General features: G+C 39.2%; 1 protein-coding gene and 1 long non-coding RNA gene across 2 annotated transcripts in view; one reads left to right on the top strand and one right to left on the bottom strand.

The window, feature by feature from the left end:
• Positions 1-16,707, top strand: part of LOC133523758 (uncharacterized) — a 76,402-nt gene that overhangs the window by 3,975 nt on the left and 55,720 nt on the right. The window lies entirely within an intron of this gene.
• On the bottom strand, positions 9,600-11,163 carry LOC133523772 (uncharacterized). Its single transcript, XR_009800276.1, has 2 exons — positions 10,590-11,163; positions 9,600-10,423 (listed from the first exon to the last, which is right to left on the bottom strand). It is a non-coding gene; the product is annotated as an uncharacterized LOC133523772 (long non-coding RNA).

Below are 16,707 nucleotides of genomic sequence, written 5' to 3'. Positions count from 1 at the left end.
GTTTTAGTTAAAAAAAAGAACTGTATTTGTTTTAAGCGTGTTGATTATTATATTACTGCAATGTTACAATTATCTTAAGTTAATCACATTTGAAATAGAAAAAATATTGAACTATTATAATTAGACTGATTTATATTATTTAGGTTCACATTTAAAATTAAAATAATGATTAGCGTTACGTCAAGTAAATTCGACATCTTACATAAATAGTCAGGTTGAGATATTAAAATTTGTATAACTTTGCACAATTTTTCTTTTTATTACAATATTATGATAATTATGATATTGTGAACATGATAATAATGTTTAAAATATTATGGTGTTTGTAAGTATTACTTACTACACATGATTCATAACATTACGGTTATGATCAATGACACTGTTAACTGATTAATCAATTAAGACTGATTAAAGTAACTATAAAGACTGATTTAAGTGTATTATTCCTAAAACTGTTTTTTATTCTATAAAAAATTCTTAATTATTCCTACGATTCCTTTTCATTATTATTAAAGTTAGTTGCAAGATTCACAGTTAAATGATGTCAAACAAAATATATAAAAAAATAATTCAACTCAGCATAAAGAACCGGGAGAACCGGGAATCCCGGTACCGGCTCCGACCCGGTACCGGGAAATGAAAAACTAGGAACCGGTCCCGGGACTGCACGCCCTAGTTGTACTCGTACAAACTGACCGCCAGACGATAAGATCGGCCTCTAATAGAACTACTACACTATACTGTGTGTTCAGTTGAACTCGAAACGCAAATATTTACCTTAATGTGTTCGCATTTAAGGCTGTTTATGGTTCCAGGAAAATTGTACATGCTAATTTAGAAGCTAATGTTAATTAGGTGCCAAATTATATACTAAGTAATAAGATTTCACCAAGTGTTACGTCTAATCGATTTGTTATAATGATGTCATTACTGCTAATTTTCTTATGATGGGTAATTTCCCGGAAACATATTCAGTAAGCTGATTTTCATATTGGTTTTCCATTCGTTAATTAATTTCCAATTCTGATTTAAATACATATCCTATTAACATACCTATACTTAACCTAATACTAATTCAATATTGTCATAATAAAACATCAGCATATTTTATAACAAACTTCCAAAATAATTTTTTCAATGCTGGTTTACTAAGCATTGGATCTTTTTTAAACCCGACAAGTGCTAGTCGCACTCGCCCAACGAGGGTTCCGTACTTTTTATTATTACTTTCGAAAGGGTTGGTTTTCTCAGCTCTAGGCTGGTAATCAGCTACATTTACGGGTTATTTACCAAGTAAATGCAGCGGGGGTTGTTGAATTTAAGTTGTTTCCGGGGTATTATTTTCTGTGTCAAGTTGCATAAATTTTCTCACAATTCGGCATGTATTTAATATAGCGGCTTTTTGTAGAATAGTGTAGATATACGATTTTAGATCTAGTAATTTTAAACAGGGAGACCCCCTGGGACCCCTTATTTTCTGCTTGGCCATCCATAAAATAATCTCGGGGGTGAACGCTCCGTTAAATGTGTGGTATTTGGATGACGGCATCATTGGAGGTAGCCCAGATGTGGTCGTTGAGAGTTTAAAGACCTTAATACCAGCTTTTAAAGAGATCGGCCTGGAGATTAATCCATCCAAGTGCGAGTATTTTACCTGCGGGGGCATATCCTGTGAAGCTTTTACGGAGCTTGAAGTAGTTCTGCCCGGAATGAGGCAGATTGATAAATCCTCTTTCCATTTGCTAGGTGCTCCCGTGTTTTCCGAGGGTGTCAGCTCTGTACTACAACTTAAAAGGCAGGCACTCTCGGGAGTACGCGAGCATTTGGCGCATCTGGCTGCACACGTCTCCCTCATTTTGTTGCGGAATTGTTTCGCGTTGCCCCGCATGGTGTACACTTTGCGCACGTCTCCAACTTGGTTTTTTGAACAGGATCTGCTTTCTCTGGACGACACGCTCAAGGTTGCTTTGGAATCGCTGCTAAATGTGAATCTGAATGATACTCAGTGGCGTCAGGCTTCCTTACCGGTTCGTTACGGCGGTCTTGGTATTCGGCGGGTGCAGGACGTCGGTTTGGTGGCCTTTTTGGCGTCGGCGCATGGCTCAGCGGGTCTCGTTGCTCGTATTCTGGGAATCCAGGGTAGCGACGTGTGCGTACCATACGTTTCCGAGGCTTTGGAAAAATGGGCCACATTATGCCCTACCAGTGAACGTCCCGATAGCTTGGTGACGCAGAGGGCATGGGATGACATCCTTTGCAAACTTGCGTGCGCAAATTTACAGGGTGGGGCTTCGGGGGCCGACTTGGCGCGCCTCAAGGCAGTTTCCATGCCTGAGTCGGGAGCGTGGTTGCATGCTTTGCCATCTCCGCACCTGGGCACACTGTTGGACAACGACTCCCTGAGAATTGCAGTGGCCCTAAGGTTGGGATGCAAAGTGTGCAACGCACACCGGTGTATTTGTGGCATGATGGTTGAGGAGAGTGGCCATCACGGGCTGAGTTGCCAGAGGTGCGCCGGTCGTTTCCCTAGACACCACTCTTTAAATGAAATTGTGCGGCGGGCAATGGTGTCGGCCAATATCCCGTGCGTACTGGAACCACCAGGCTTGTCACGGTCGGACGGTAAAAGACCCGACGGGCTCACCTTAGTCCCCTGGCGGAGGGGGCGGTGTCTTTTATGGGATGCGACATGTGTTAGTACATTTGCTGCATCCCATCTAAGACACACGGTTAAGGCCGCGGGTTCAGCGGCAGAAATTGCCGCCAAAAATAAGCGTGCCAAGTACTCCGGGTTACAGGGGGCGTACGATTTTGTGCCCATTGCTGTCGAGACAGCCGGACCCTGGTGCAGCGAGGCGTCCGAATTGTTCAGGGAACTGGGTCGGCGGCTAAGGGAGAGGGGGAACGATCCCCGTTCTGGGTCTTGGCTTGTCCAACAGGTCTCCATCGCCATACAGCGTGGCAACGCTGCGAGTGTGATGGGGACTTTTGGACAAGGCATGTCACAGGACGGGCTAGTTAAATAATTGTAGGTTTGTGTTTATATAGCGGTGCTTGTTTTTGTTTTTTGTAATAGTAGTGTTTTATTTATGTTTTTTGTGTAATGACTCAATATTAAGTTTAATTTGCGAAATAAATATTATTTTATTAAAACTGTTGACAAACATTTTAAACTATGGTGAAGGTGTTTTGGGATGACGCCTGTTGTGGATAAAACTATTGGAACTACGTATACTTTCTCTTGTCTCCATATCCTAGTAACTTCGTCTTTTAGTTCTGCGTATTTTGTTATTTTCTCTGTGATGGTCTTTTGTATATTGTGTGTGTTAGGGACTGAGATGTCTATGAGGTAAGTGGTCTTCTTTATTTTGTCTATTAAAGTGATATCTGGTCTATTATAGTGGATGGTGCGATCTGTCAGTATAGCGCGGTCGTAGTATATTTTGTGCGTTGTGTTCTCTAGAACTACCTGTGGGTTATATTTGTAGTATGGTGTATGGTTGTTTTGAATAAGATTATGTTTGTGTGCTAGATTTTGATGAATGATGTTTGCAATTTGATTGTGTCTGTGTGTGTAGTCTGTCTGTGTAAGTGTTGTACATGCTCCGGTTATGTGTTGTATGGTTTCCGATTGGGTGTGACATCTACGGCATTTGTCATTTGTAACTGTTGGTTCTTTTTATTTTCGGTAGTTTTTTGTGTTAACTATTTGGTCCTGAATTGCGATAATGAAGCCTTCTGTTTCTGGGAACAAACTACCTATTTTCAGCCAAGTGTTTGATGCAGTAGTATCTATGTGGGTTTGTTCTATGTCGTGGGGATGTCGTCCGTGAAGTACCTTTTTCTTCCAGTTGTCCATCTGTTTCGTTTGTGGATCCTTATCGAGATTTCGCGTTTCAGGTAGTTGGTTTAGATTAAGTGGGGTGTAGTTGAGGTCATTTTGGACTACTGTTTTATGTATATTGCTTGTGTGTGATTTAGTGTGAAAGAATATGTGTAAGCTGTATATTTGTTTTTGCCATAGGTGGCTGATGTTTATCATGCCCCTACCTCCATTGTTCCTTTTAATAGTGAGTCTCTCTACTGCAGATTTAGGGTGTAAGTGTTTGTGTTTTGTTAATGTTGTGCGTGTGGTTCGTTCTATAGCTTCTATATCAGTTTTGGACCATTTTATTATTTTTTTATTTAAACTTTATTGCACACATAAAGAAAAATGTACAAATGGCGAACTTAATGCCAAAAGGCATTCTCTACCAGTCAACCATTGGGTCAAACAGAGACATTTGTGTATGTATTTTTTAGTATTTGTTGTTATAGCGGCAACAGAAATAGGTACATCATCTCTGAAAATTTCAACTATCACGGTTCACGAGATACAGCCTGGTGACAGACACACAGACATACGGGGAATGGAGTCTTAGTAATATGGTCCCGTTTTTACCCATTGGGTACGGAACCCTAATAAATACCATTCTCCATATCATGGCGTTTACGTTTCGACCAACTACGCATTGCTTAGTCGACAGCAAGCGACAGCAGCGTTCCGTAATGACTTGGGGCGCAGTAATCTTCCCGATAATAGACAATATTTCCGGGAAGACTAAATTTCCCCTCACTTCCCTTTACGGCAACACATGCAGCTTATTACATACATATTTCCTCACTGGAACGTTGTTTTGCTGTAGCAGGGCAGCATTCACCATTAATTTAGTATTTCAATGATGGAGTTCGCGGATCAAACCGGATTGCTATGGTTTGTTGCGGTTACTGGTTTAGGGATAACGGTTATAGTTGGCTAGAAGTCGATGCCCTTTCCAAAACTACAGTAGTCTTATAGTACGTACTACGTTACTCCTTCAAGTTGAGCTAATATGATATGATTATTTTTTTACTTCATCAGTCTAAAAAAATCCAACAAACATCAATAAGCTCTACTTACCTCTCTCGAATATTATTTCCTTGTTTTTATTCCTTTAATTATATTTCTTCTCTGAATAAGGTTTTTGCAACATGGATATAAAAGTAAAATATAATAATACATACAAGAACAATACAGAATATAAACATATAAAAAAACCTAACCTATGAATCCGGCAGCAGCGGGGCAGTACCCAAGCTGTCGGTAGTCAGAGCCGCAGAGAGGAACCGCCGGACTATCCGCGCCGCGACCAAGACTACCGCCATGTGCATCTGACCCTTGTGCCAGGCACCTAGCGAGAATCTCTCCTTGTTTTTATCTTATTTGCCAATTTTTACTTAAATATAGTAATATCCTTCTTCAGCGCGAGTAGACGCGACGACTTTTCAATTTTGAGGAACGTGTCCAAAAAGAATTACCTCCCATCTAGTTCAGTGGTGGGCAAACTACGGCCCGCGGGCCATCCCCGGCCCGAGAAAGGATTTTATCAGGCCCGCCAAAGGTCCTTCGAAATAATTATAGTAGGTATATGGCCCGTGAATTAATTAAAAAATTGCTGCAATTCTGGCCTTCTCCTGAAATTTCTTAAAGTTTCTGGCCTCCCCATGAAGAAAGCTTGCCCACCACTGATCTAGTTCATGCAGTTTTATAATTCAGCCTTTTGTTTGTAGGTCTTCCGTAGATCGCATGATATATTTAGAACCAAATAAATTACATACAATATTTGTATGTAGTACTTATGACGTAAAATACTATACGAGAAGATAAAGTATCACAGCTATTCCGCTATAAAGCATATTTACCTCAGTTTTTATATTTTTCTGAACAGCTATAAAACGGAAATGCAATTGAGCGTGACGCACTGCACCGAGCTTCGCCTGGCTGCACAATTCATTAATTGTGCAGCCAGGCGAAGCTCGGTGCACTTTGGTGACGTCACGTCGCGTTAAAGCAATATTTGAACGGTCGGAGTTTGAGACGGACATGACATCATCAAAGGAAAAGTCACCTTCGAAAGTAAAGATTTAACAATATCCAATACTCGATTTGCAAATACAAAGAAAGAAACTTTTACGAACTAAGAGAGTAAGAAGTAAATAAATAACTCTTTATGAGCTTCGCAAAATAGGACAGCTAATTCTGACGGGGAAAACGCGCTAAAACGACTTACAGAAGATATTATTAAAAGATCTCTAGGCGTATAAACCAAATTCAAACAACCTTCTAAATTCAATGATGAATAAATACAATAACGTTAAAAATAATCGAAAACAGAATGAAAACCATGACTAATGACTAGTATTTAATGTATATGCATCGATACACGTATTATTTAATCTGATTATTATAAGAGCTTAATGGATTTTCTGATGATATTCATACTGATAAGACGTCATTCAACTAATTTAAATAGTGATAATTGCCATGGTAATGATACGTGTTAAAAACTCAATAAAAAGTCTGTTTTTTGGCATGAATACAGGCTCAAATGAAGCACAAAGGCTCAAGCTGTCAGTGCTTTAACTTTAGCCTTGAAGTCTAGACAGATACTGTATACATCGAGCTAACTGACAACACTAGGAATGCTGACAAGTTGGCAGATGGACGCAGTGACCTTACCTCCACCTGCACAAAATTATAAAATATAATCTTCTGCCTGAACTCGTCTGCCTGAGTTCAATAATGTACTATGATTCAGGTCAGGTAAAAAAGCAATAATTTTCTGTCTTTAGCTACCTGTATAACTTGTGTAAAAAAAAGGTTTTATTTGGTTTTACATAAACCATGATCCAATGTCGCCCAAAATATCGTTTAAGTACCTTATTATATCACTTGATATATTTTAAGGTCTGTTCTTATATCTCATGCAGATACTTAAATGACAGTTAAATTGCCGAGTTTACTACCCAATGATCTTTCTTTTGTACCAATTTTGAACTAAAATGGAAAATCGGACAAATATTAAAAAAAAAATATTATTTTAATGTGTTTCATGATCTTCAAGATAATTAAATAATCAGTAGCCAGGTAAATTAATGCCTTACCGCCCGATATTTGTAGAAATTCTTACCGCAACATCATAATATCGAGCGTTTCAACATAATTTCCACGTAACTTATATGTAAGTACAATGGCCTACGAGTATCCCGCCGCTTGACCGGGGGAACCTGTTTCGGCCGGCCGGTCCCTTTCACCAACCCTGACCTTGTATCGTGAACCTCCATACGTTGTTGCATCCTCTAGACCCATGGCAGTGCGTCTCTAAATTCTAAGAAACAGTTTTGCGTCACTGTGTTGTGTATATTGCAACAATCCATTTGAGTCTCCTTATAAACTCGTTACTTTTTTCAAATGCAATTCACGCACGAAGTTTGAGGAAGCAGGAGGGAGTGCGCTGCGCCGAACACCGCGTGCGTAGCTTATCTAGAGGGGCTAACTGGTCCTCAGTGGGCCCCTTAAGATATTCTCGGACAGAGTCAAAAGCAGATAGCCACCGCCATGTATCAAAGTTACGTTCTCATTTTAAAACGACATGCTGATTCATAGCAAGTTTTATATAACTTTGTATTGGGGCGGCTTTGTAAGATGCCGTAGGTCCAAGGAGCGGGGTTTTTGAAAAATCGTAACGCTTTTTAGTGTTCCGTACCCAAAGGGTAAAACGGGACCCTATTTCTAAGACTCCGCTGTCCGTCCGTTTGTCTGTCTGTCCGTCTGTCACCAGGCTGTATCTCATGGACCGTGATAGTTGAAATTTTCACAGATGATGTATTTCTGTTGCCGCTATAACAACTAATACTAAAAAGTACGGAACTCTCGGTGGGCGATTCCGACTCGCACTTGTTTAGATAACAATAGGGTTGTCAAAAATTTAATTAACAATCTTGAGGATTTTCTCTAGGGATTTCAAAATAGATAGAAAAAAAAATAACGAACATACCTAGGTCTAAAACGCACTTAATTTTTTTTTAATGATTTGTGCACAAACAATATCAAAATTGCTTCTAATAATGCGGCTATTTTTTCTTTTTTAAAACTTGCAACAAATTAATACACAGAAACATGATATCCGCGGTCCCGAGCACGGTCATCCATCTCGCTCGCGCCTGCGCTCGGTGAGAGGGATTCACTGTGAAGTGCAATATAATGTTTACATGTACACTGTACAGTCGTGCCAAGCGTTAAATTAGCATTTTATCAAACAAAGAAATGTCCTTTAGCATTGTTCATGAACATTTAAATAACTTACATTCTTGTATCGAAGCAGGTGTCGATAAAACACCTGATGTCTTTGTGTACGTATAGCTCACGTCCTACAGTCGCCAATCCACCTGACGTTTCTAAAGCATCTGCTTGATTTTTTCTGCAAAATCCATTAAGTATAAAAAGCAAGAAAAATGATTTAAGTGTCTGAGAAATTACATTCGAGGGTTAACTGAATAATATCCGCGTCTCGCTCGCGTCTGACCCACGGCGATGTCGCATAAGTCGCGTTCATAATATATGCATTAGCGGCTTGCGGTTCATCCATTCACGCATTTATGCAACGATTGCGTAACCACATTTTATAACCCTTTAACCTACATAATCTTGGTGCCTTATGAATACTGCGGTTGCAAAGCAAATCGTACCTATTTAAAGCCCAATTTTGCGTATGTGGTTTTTTACATTTTGAGCGCTTGAAATTAAATTAAAGTGTGGTAATAAAAGGTAATTCTCCAGATTTGCGGCAGTCTAAATATACTACTAAATGAAAGAATAGTATGTACATTACGATACATGTGCGAAAAGTAGGAAAAAAACAAGTTGCGATTACCTTTTTGCACGTGTATTGTACACAATACACGTGCAAAAAGGTAATCGCTAAATGTCAATAATTGAACGTTTAAACGTTGTAACGTTTTACAGTATATATGGCCCTTTAAATTATCGACATACGCACGTATAGGGCTAGTTACCGTACTAGGGTGGTAAATTAGCGCCATATGTACTGTAAACAAATTATGGAGTTCAGGTGATGCAGGGATTAAAGCCGAGAGTGAGAGCGCGAGACAATGAAGTAAATTCAAACGCGCGTGTGCGTACAAGTTGCAAGTTTTTTCTCGCTGTAGGCACTCTTTGATAGAAATTGCGCTTATTCTGCACGCAGTGCGGATTGAATTGCGGACATTGCGGTGCGTTCGTTTTCGTCGTGTGTGTAATTTTTCTTATTTTGTATTATTTTTCTCATGTTTTTGTACTATCTATGAATGTAAAGGTAGTTTGAAAGATTATACTGATCTTAATAATTGATCACTTGTAATTTGTTACTTTTTTTACCCCTCGTTTACCGTTATCTACGTGTTAACTTACTATTCGGTATCCGGCCGAATACTATGCAACTCACTATTCGGTATGCGGCCGAATAGTGAAATTGTGGCCGAATAGGCCAGATAGCGAATAGTGGCCGAATATTCGTTGCAACTCTAATGTCCACTACCCCGTCCTCCATCCACCATAATAAACATAATGCACTTTTCGAAGTAGTCCGGCTCCCGTCTGGCTACGTGTCGAAAGTAACTAAGGTAAGGATCCTCTGGAGACAAATGGATGACAACCGGCACTAGATTTTTATTTTCGTCAATCATGACGAAATAAAAAAAAAACGCATTAGTCCGGCGCGCCATCCAAGAAATCCCAAACGTCTTGCGCCAACACCATATCTCAAATGCGTCAATTCTACTCCGAGTACTCGCCTTCAGAGTCCAGGTTTCCGAACCATACAGGAATATAGAGAAGACCAGGGTGCGCATTAGCTTGGTTTTGGTTGCTTTGCTGAATCCTCTGTTCCTCCAGATCTTCTCTAACTGCTTAACCGCGATTTTTGCGATGTGAGCTCTTCTGCTTGCTTGCCACCAACGTAGCAAATTAAGAAAAAAAAAACGATAATGCGTGATTTGTAACGATACGTGCTTCGGATCCGGACAATCCTTTTAATTCCTAGCGTGTATTTGAGATCCGAGGATATTAGCTATCCGATCCGAAAATGATTCACCTCCTTGAGTTCATTCGTTAAAATTACCACTGTTTCTATAACTAATCACGTTGCATATGACTAAACCAGTCTATGACTTATGTTACTTCCTTTGTACCATCATCAACAATGTTCTTTCGCCTTTTGTAAACCTTATTGCTGAGACATAAGGACTACCGAAGGTCAGTTAGTGTTGCTGTTATTGTGTCGGAATTCAGTCATATATGTATTTTGCAGCTGCCGGCAATAGCTGGTTACGTCACTAGAATGGTATTGTACTCGAGTTTAGCTGAAATGCGGTATTAATGGCAATAAGACTATTGTTTTCGTGAACAATGCGTAGTTTTGAGGTATTGTCGATATCGATAAGCATAGAATTCAGCGGCAGATCAATGAATTGTGCCTAGCTGGAGTAATTTTACGAACAAGACCTCGGAACATGTAGTTCGCGCATTTGAAAACTAGGACCGAGAAAGCGAATCGAATCCTCAGACCTCGTCAGGGGCGTAGCTACCGCCGTATCTGCCGTATCAATTATACGGGGCCCCCGGGCCACGGGGGCCCCCAACGTGCGTTTTTGTGAGAAATCTTTACCCTTCCTAAGGGCCCTCAAACAAATTTTTATACGGGGCCCCGCCAAGGCACGCTACGCCACTGGACCTCGTATGTGTTTGTCTTCGAAATGTGACATCAGTAGAGGGCACTCTGCAGGTTGTACTGTACCCATAATCTGCAAAAGAACGGAAACCCCAAAGCTCTCAACATTTTTTGTAACTAAGGTTTTACTAAGCAGGCTACACACAATAAGCTAATTAGACGAATTCATTATGTCTTGATAATGCTAATTACTCACCAAGGAAGAGATGACTAACCAAGCCTCATTAATCTTGAGCCAGCAAAACATTTTGTCACATTTTGCATAGGAACACTGACTCACAATTAAGCGAAACAATGCGCTATACTTCAGTTTGTACTTCGGCAGTATTCATATTTATGTTTTACAACTGCGTGGACAATGCATGATAACTTATGAGTATTAAGTACTATCCAATTATTACACTGTGACTCACGAATGTTGGCAAAACAATAAAAATGGCCGCCAGTGTTCTGGTCACTCTTGTCAAAAATAATATCTAGAGGTTAGTAAATATTGCCGTCATAATATCTATGTTAAACATGACATGATGTTTCGAAACCCTAGTGTTCGCGTTTCGGAGTCTGGAAAAATTTTGAGGAAGACCCAAAATGAATTAAACATTGTTAGGGTGTTTGCTAAGTGTAGAAACACATACACTGACACTGATAATGTTGGCGTTGTCGCAGTACAATGCAATACTTTACAAGAGTTATCTGGATCTCACGTCTCAGAAATATTTCGCTAAGATAGTTTTGTTCTTCTCTTAGCGAAGGTATTATTATTTCTTCGACTTGTAAATATACGACCGTTCCTAAAGTATTTTAGGAAATGTATCTGGGCAAAAGTAAATTAAGAATGATACTAAAAAATAATTCCTGTTAGTATTTTCTATAGCATAGCAATACAATGTTTAAGATTGCGGTTGTTAAATCATACAAGAAAGTTCTTATCTTGATTTTGACATAAAAACTAATACCGCTTCTAAAGGTCATAAATGAAACCCCGCTTTTTAACGTAAAACAAAATTAGACCTTGACGTTGCCAAGAACAGGCATTGGTTGGAGTTGTGAAACAAATTATACCTTGCCAAATTTATTGCGTGTTTATATCAATAGATGTTTACGCAATTTTGTGTATACCAATATCCTACTTATACTAAGTAAAGTGCAAATATAAATCCTTTTTTAGCAACCAAGTATCAGTAAAGATATTTGAAGTTTTAATAATCAAAAGGTATTTAATATATTTTAAATTAATTAAAAATAATTGCACTATTTGCCCTTAACTTTGAAGACGTCTGTTAGTAAGTAGGTATTGTTGAGCTTCATCTTCGTAAACGCAAACGCACCTTCTACTACGAACTGCAAAATGGTAAGATTAAGCAAGGCGGCCAGTTTCTGCAGTTCAAAAATTGTGCTGAGGCGGCATATATGTATGAAGAGAGCTCATATAGAGCCAAGAACATGGGAGACTCTAGCTGATGACAGCGGAGGCATATTGTGCAGACGCAGTTGCGTGAATTCGAAACCAGGCGACGCACAGAACTCGACGCTAAGCGTGACGAGCTAAAGGCCGGACCACCTGTGGCCATCACCATCATATATCCTCGTAATTACGTCCGAGGGGTGTTGACCAGCAGCGAGTGTGGCCGCACATTCGCTGCTTTCTTAGCGCTGGAGTAGAGTGATTTCTGATTAGAAAACAGAAAAGCTTGTAAAAACAGGTACAAGGTTCGATACCCTCAAATGATCAATGTAAATACTTTTATCTTTAAATGAATGGTTTAACGGATGTCTTCGTTAATGGGCCAGATTACAAAGCGTAAACCGATAATATTTTGGAAACATTCCACTAGTATCTTTACGCAAGGTCTTATCTCTTATTGCATGATAGCGATTACGAAATGGACAATCGTCGCGTGAGAAAATAGAAATGTATCAGTTCATCAGCACAATAACGACTCGGGTCGTGAAATTAACGAATTACAAAGTGAAAGTAAAAAGTGAACTTGTTGGGTGTTATAATGTTATTACTATGCTACTACGCAGGAAGCCCGAGATGTGTTGTTATACAATATTTGAATTGATCCGGATCGAACCTAAACCTACTTTTTTTTACTTATACTTAGTTGTCATGGATCTAAAGCCACAGTCAACAACTTCGGCGGACTTTTCAACTTACTTATTGAAATTATCGACAAGTGAGCCGTTTTATAAATGCATACAAATTGTAAGCTAAGCGAAAATCTATTTCTATTTAATTTAAATGTTAAAAAGAGACTTCCGCAGGTTATACAGGTTAAAACAGGCCTATGTAATATCACTCCCAGTGGTATTGTAACAATCGCTTATGCATACGAGTCAAAGGCTCATCACCTCAAGCTATATATGCACTCTCCTATTACATTTGTTGTTAAAAATCTCCAAGTCGTATTTACGCTGGTTAGTCCAAATCTTCGTGTCACCTGAGCTCTGTAAGCAATGACCAAAGGCTCCGTTAAACAATTCGCCATACGGAAGTTACGAAACTCATTCATAACTTTTTACTTCTTATGGAACGTAATGTGCGATAAAGCTTTGCTGCGCGGAATTAAAATCGCTGTCTACACGATTAATGGCCCTGCACAAATGACTATTATATGTATTTTAATGGGATGCTTTCTTAGTTATATAAACAAAGGCTGTTGCTAATTGCAGATATGCTCGCAGACACATCTTTACGGATAGAGAATGTAAAAGGATGACATGTGTGATTGGATCATACTTCCCCTTATTTCCCTTAGATGTAATCGAAATATACATTTCAAAGAAAATTGGTGCGCCGCATTAAAAACTAAAACACCATCGTGCAGTACCGTCACGCCTCAACGGCTTCAATATTGCTTAACCATTCCAAACATTGCCTGATTTGAAAAACAGTCCTATCAGTCTATCTATATTTAATTATAAATGGGAAGAGGGTGACCGTTAAGAGGAATACGACATAGAGAGTTATTTGATAGAGAATCACTGTTTTTCAAGGCAAGCAATGTTTGGCATGGTAGGCAATGTTGAAGCAGTTGACGGTAATAACCATTTGTTCCTCTTCGTAGTGAATACAAATCAATAGCAAAAGTTTAATCCTGTCACAAGCATGAATGCTTCATTCGATGCCCTAATAGACGAACTAACTCGTGGTAGGTCGGCCCTAAACGCTGACACCGTAACTTGATATTCATGGCAATCGCACGAATATTTGGCCCAAATTAACAATTAGTGACTTGACAGTCAATAAAGGACTTAAAAAACACATTTACTCTGGTAATCATTCGTTTGTACGTACTATTTTATTGTTTTCCTTCCACTACCACACCTGCATCAAAAATCTGGGTGGCTCCACTTCATAAATACATCTTATAAACACAGAGATTAATTCTGCCAAAGGAAACCTTTGGATCAGAGAAAGCCGTATTTGGCATTTTGATGTAGACACACGACTTTTAGCGGAGAGTTAAGAATATAATCCCTCTATCTATAGAAATATGTGTCAGTTTTTGGTTCTGGTTCAAATATTTCGGCCCGGCCCTTCGTGGTTCCCAGCAAGCTCCTATCAAGCGCCTGGACTGTTTATAAGTTATCCTATCCTTGGGCGAACGCAACACCCGTTCTACTTTCATATGAGGGTGGAAAATCGTATATGCTATATCCGTTTTGATAATACCTAGAAATAGATTGCCGCGTTTTGAATCGTTTTCGCGCGATTTATGTTTCCCATCACAAAATTACACTCGTGACGTCAAAGTATCTTCGCAAAATGTTACACGCTCGGTTCCCTTACAAATCGATTAACTTCTATCTCGATATAGTTAAATAGGACAAATATAAATAAAATAAATATTATAGGACATTATTACACAAATTGACTAGTCCCACAGTAAGCTCAATAAGGCTTGTGGTGAGGGTACTTAGACAACGATGTATATAATATATAAATATGTATGTATAAATACTTAAATACATAGAAAACACCCATGACTCGGGAACAAATATCTATGCTCATCACACGAATAAATGCCCTTACCAGGATTCTTCTGTGATAATATTGTCACGTTTGGTAAAATAGAGGCCTGGTCGCTTCAGGCCGATAAGCTAATATTTGTCATGATTTCACAATGTTTGTTTATTTTCTACTGCCAAAAGTATAAGGTCAGTACAGTACTGTAACAATTCCAAAGAGTCATGTTTCGTGTCCCATTACGGACCATTCAATTGTTAAGGTCGTTCGAATGTTGAATGAATGAACGGAATGTCTATTTATAATCAAATAGAGGCAATTTTGTCAATTGCGGTTACAGCCAAGTGGACATGCGGACGGACAAAACAATAGAGTGTAAGACTAAAATAAATGGCATTGCCTTTAACTGAGAGAAACGTACAATGATATAATTCTTGGGTTTTAAATATGCGCCAGAAATGCCTAGCCATTTTATTATTTGCTCAAGTATGAGGAGAACTGACTTCGTTCAACTGCGATTAATGGAGGGAGAGTTTCTTTGGTCAGTGTATTTAGGTACGCGGGATCTAGAAACCCGGCAGCGATGGAAGTCTTAAAAGTCTTCTGTGTTTGTATTATAATTAAAACACGATAACTCGTGAAGCTTGACTTTGCCACCGCGTTATATGTCAGCACATGATTTATTCAATACTACACCTCAATATTTATTAACTCGTGGCTTTCAATATCTGCCGGCCAGCACCCCCCTAGTTTCAGGTCCACAACAACAATAACGTGAAAGTCAATGGAAATGAACGCACTAACAAGAACGATTCAACTGCGCACAGAGTCTGTGCATCTCGCGCAATGCTCACGAGCACGGCTTGGAGTGTAAACGAGTTTCGGTGTGTTGACCCGCGCAGCCAACACAGGCATCCATCCACATTAATCTCAATGCGAGTAAATTTTAATCCGAACGTGCCCCGAGTCCCGATACGCACTTTACAAGTTAATCAGGATAAAAAACTCTACACAAGTCAGCGGCTTGTATTGTGTTTTTATAACATGACAGTTTGGGAAACTTTCATCTTCAACTTGAAAGCTTAATGAGAAGTATTGTGATACTTTAAATATAAATTTCAACTCTGGACTCTGGAGACCTTAATAATACCAGGTATGTGGTTCGTAGGTTATTGCTATAAAGCGTTTGCCGCACATCCAACGTAAATCACATAATCTAATGACCGTATATTGTTTTACGCGGTAATCGCAGCGGTAAGCGCATTGTCATTTTCTCTACATTTCGTGATCGCATGCGTTCAACCAACCAACCAAACAAACAACCAAGGGCGTTAGTTAATTCGAAGATCAGAAGTCAATGTCAACCTGCTGGTACCCTATAGCCTACCCCTAATGCTCTTTCATCATTGTAGTGCCTTAGGAAATACCTGCACTAATTTCGATTATTGAAGTTCGCGGCCCTTAAACACAAATGGCACAATACATCACAATAAAGTGCTAAGTGTTAGGTTTCTGTTTTTATTTACAATAACAATATACATAATGGATATATACAGATGATTACTATAACTAGCTTATATCTAAAATAGGCCCTTGAGGCATTGTACCAAGGATGTTGGCAGCATTTCCTCGTTGTATCGCAATACTGATACTTTGTGGGAGGAAGCCGCCAGCTCTTCGGTCACCAGTTACGTCAACCAGACGTTTCGCGATTTCTCCAAAAAACTTGTGCGCGCTGGGACCCCATGGACCTAGAGTTTCAACGCCAAATGGTACTCTCTACCGAGGCTCTTATATTTACTACGTTTCAAAAGTTTACGGTTTCTGTTTATTTTTAATGTCAGATGAAATTATATTTCTAATTTAGCATAGCAGTTGAATTTGAGCGGCATACAATTATGACCTACCTCTACCGTGGAATATTGGAAGTTTTACTTAACTTTATGGTGTATGTTAACTCCTAAAGGATCAAAGACACGAAATACATTTTGCATTTACTATTTACAAACATTATCGCAAAATGTATACAAGAGTCCGTGCTACTGTAGACAAAGAATGAGAGCATAGCAGCATGTCAACTGAAACAGATGGGTTGATATTTTCTATTGCCAAGTGAGTTTCATTGGATTTAGCCCAGTTGATCCTAGA

This window comes from Cydia pomonella, chromosome 12 (genome assembly GCF_033807575.1).
Source record: "Cydia pomonella isolate Wapato2018A chromosome 12, ilCydPomo1, whole genome shotgun sequence".
Lineage (NCBI taxonomy): Eukaryota > Metazoa > Arthropoda > Insecta > Lepidoptera > Tortricidae > Cydia > Cydia pomonella.
This window is presented reverse-complemented; position numbering and strand designations above follow the sequence as displayed.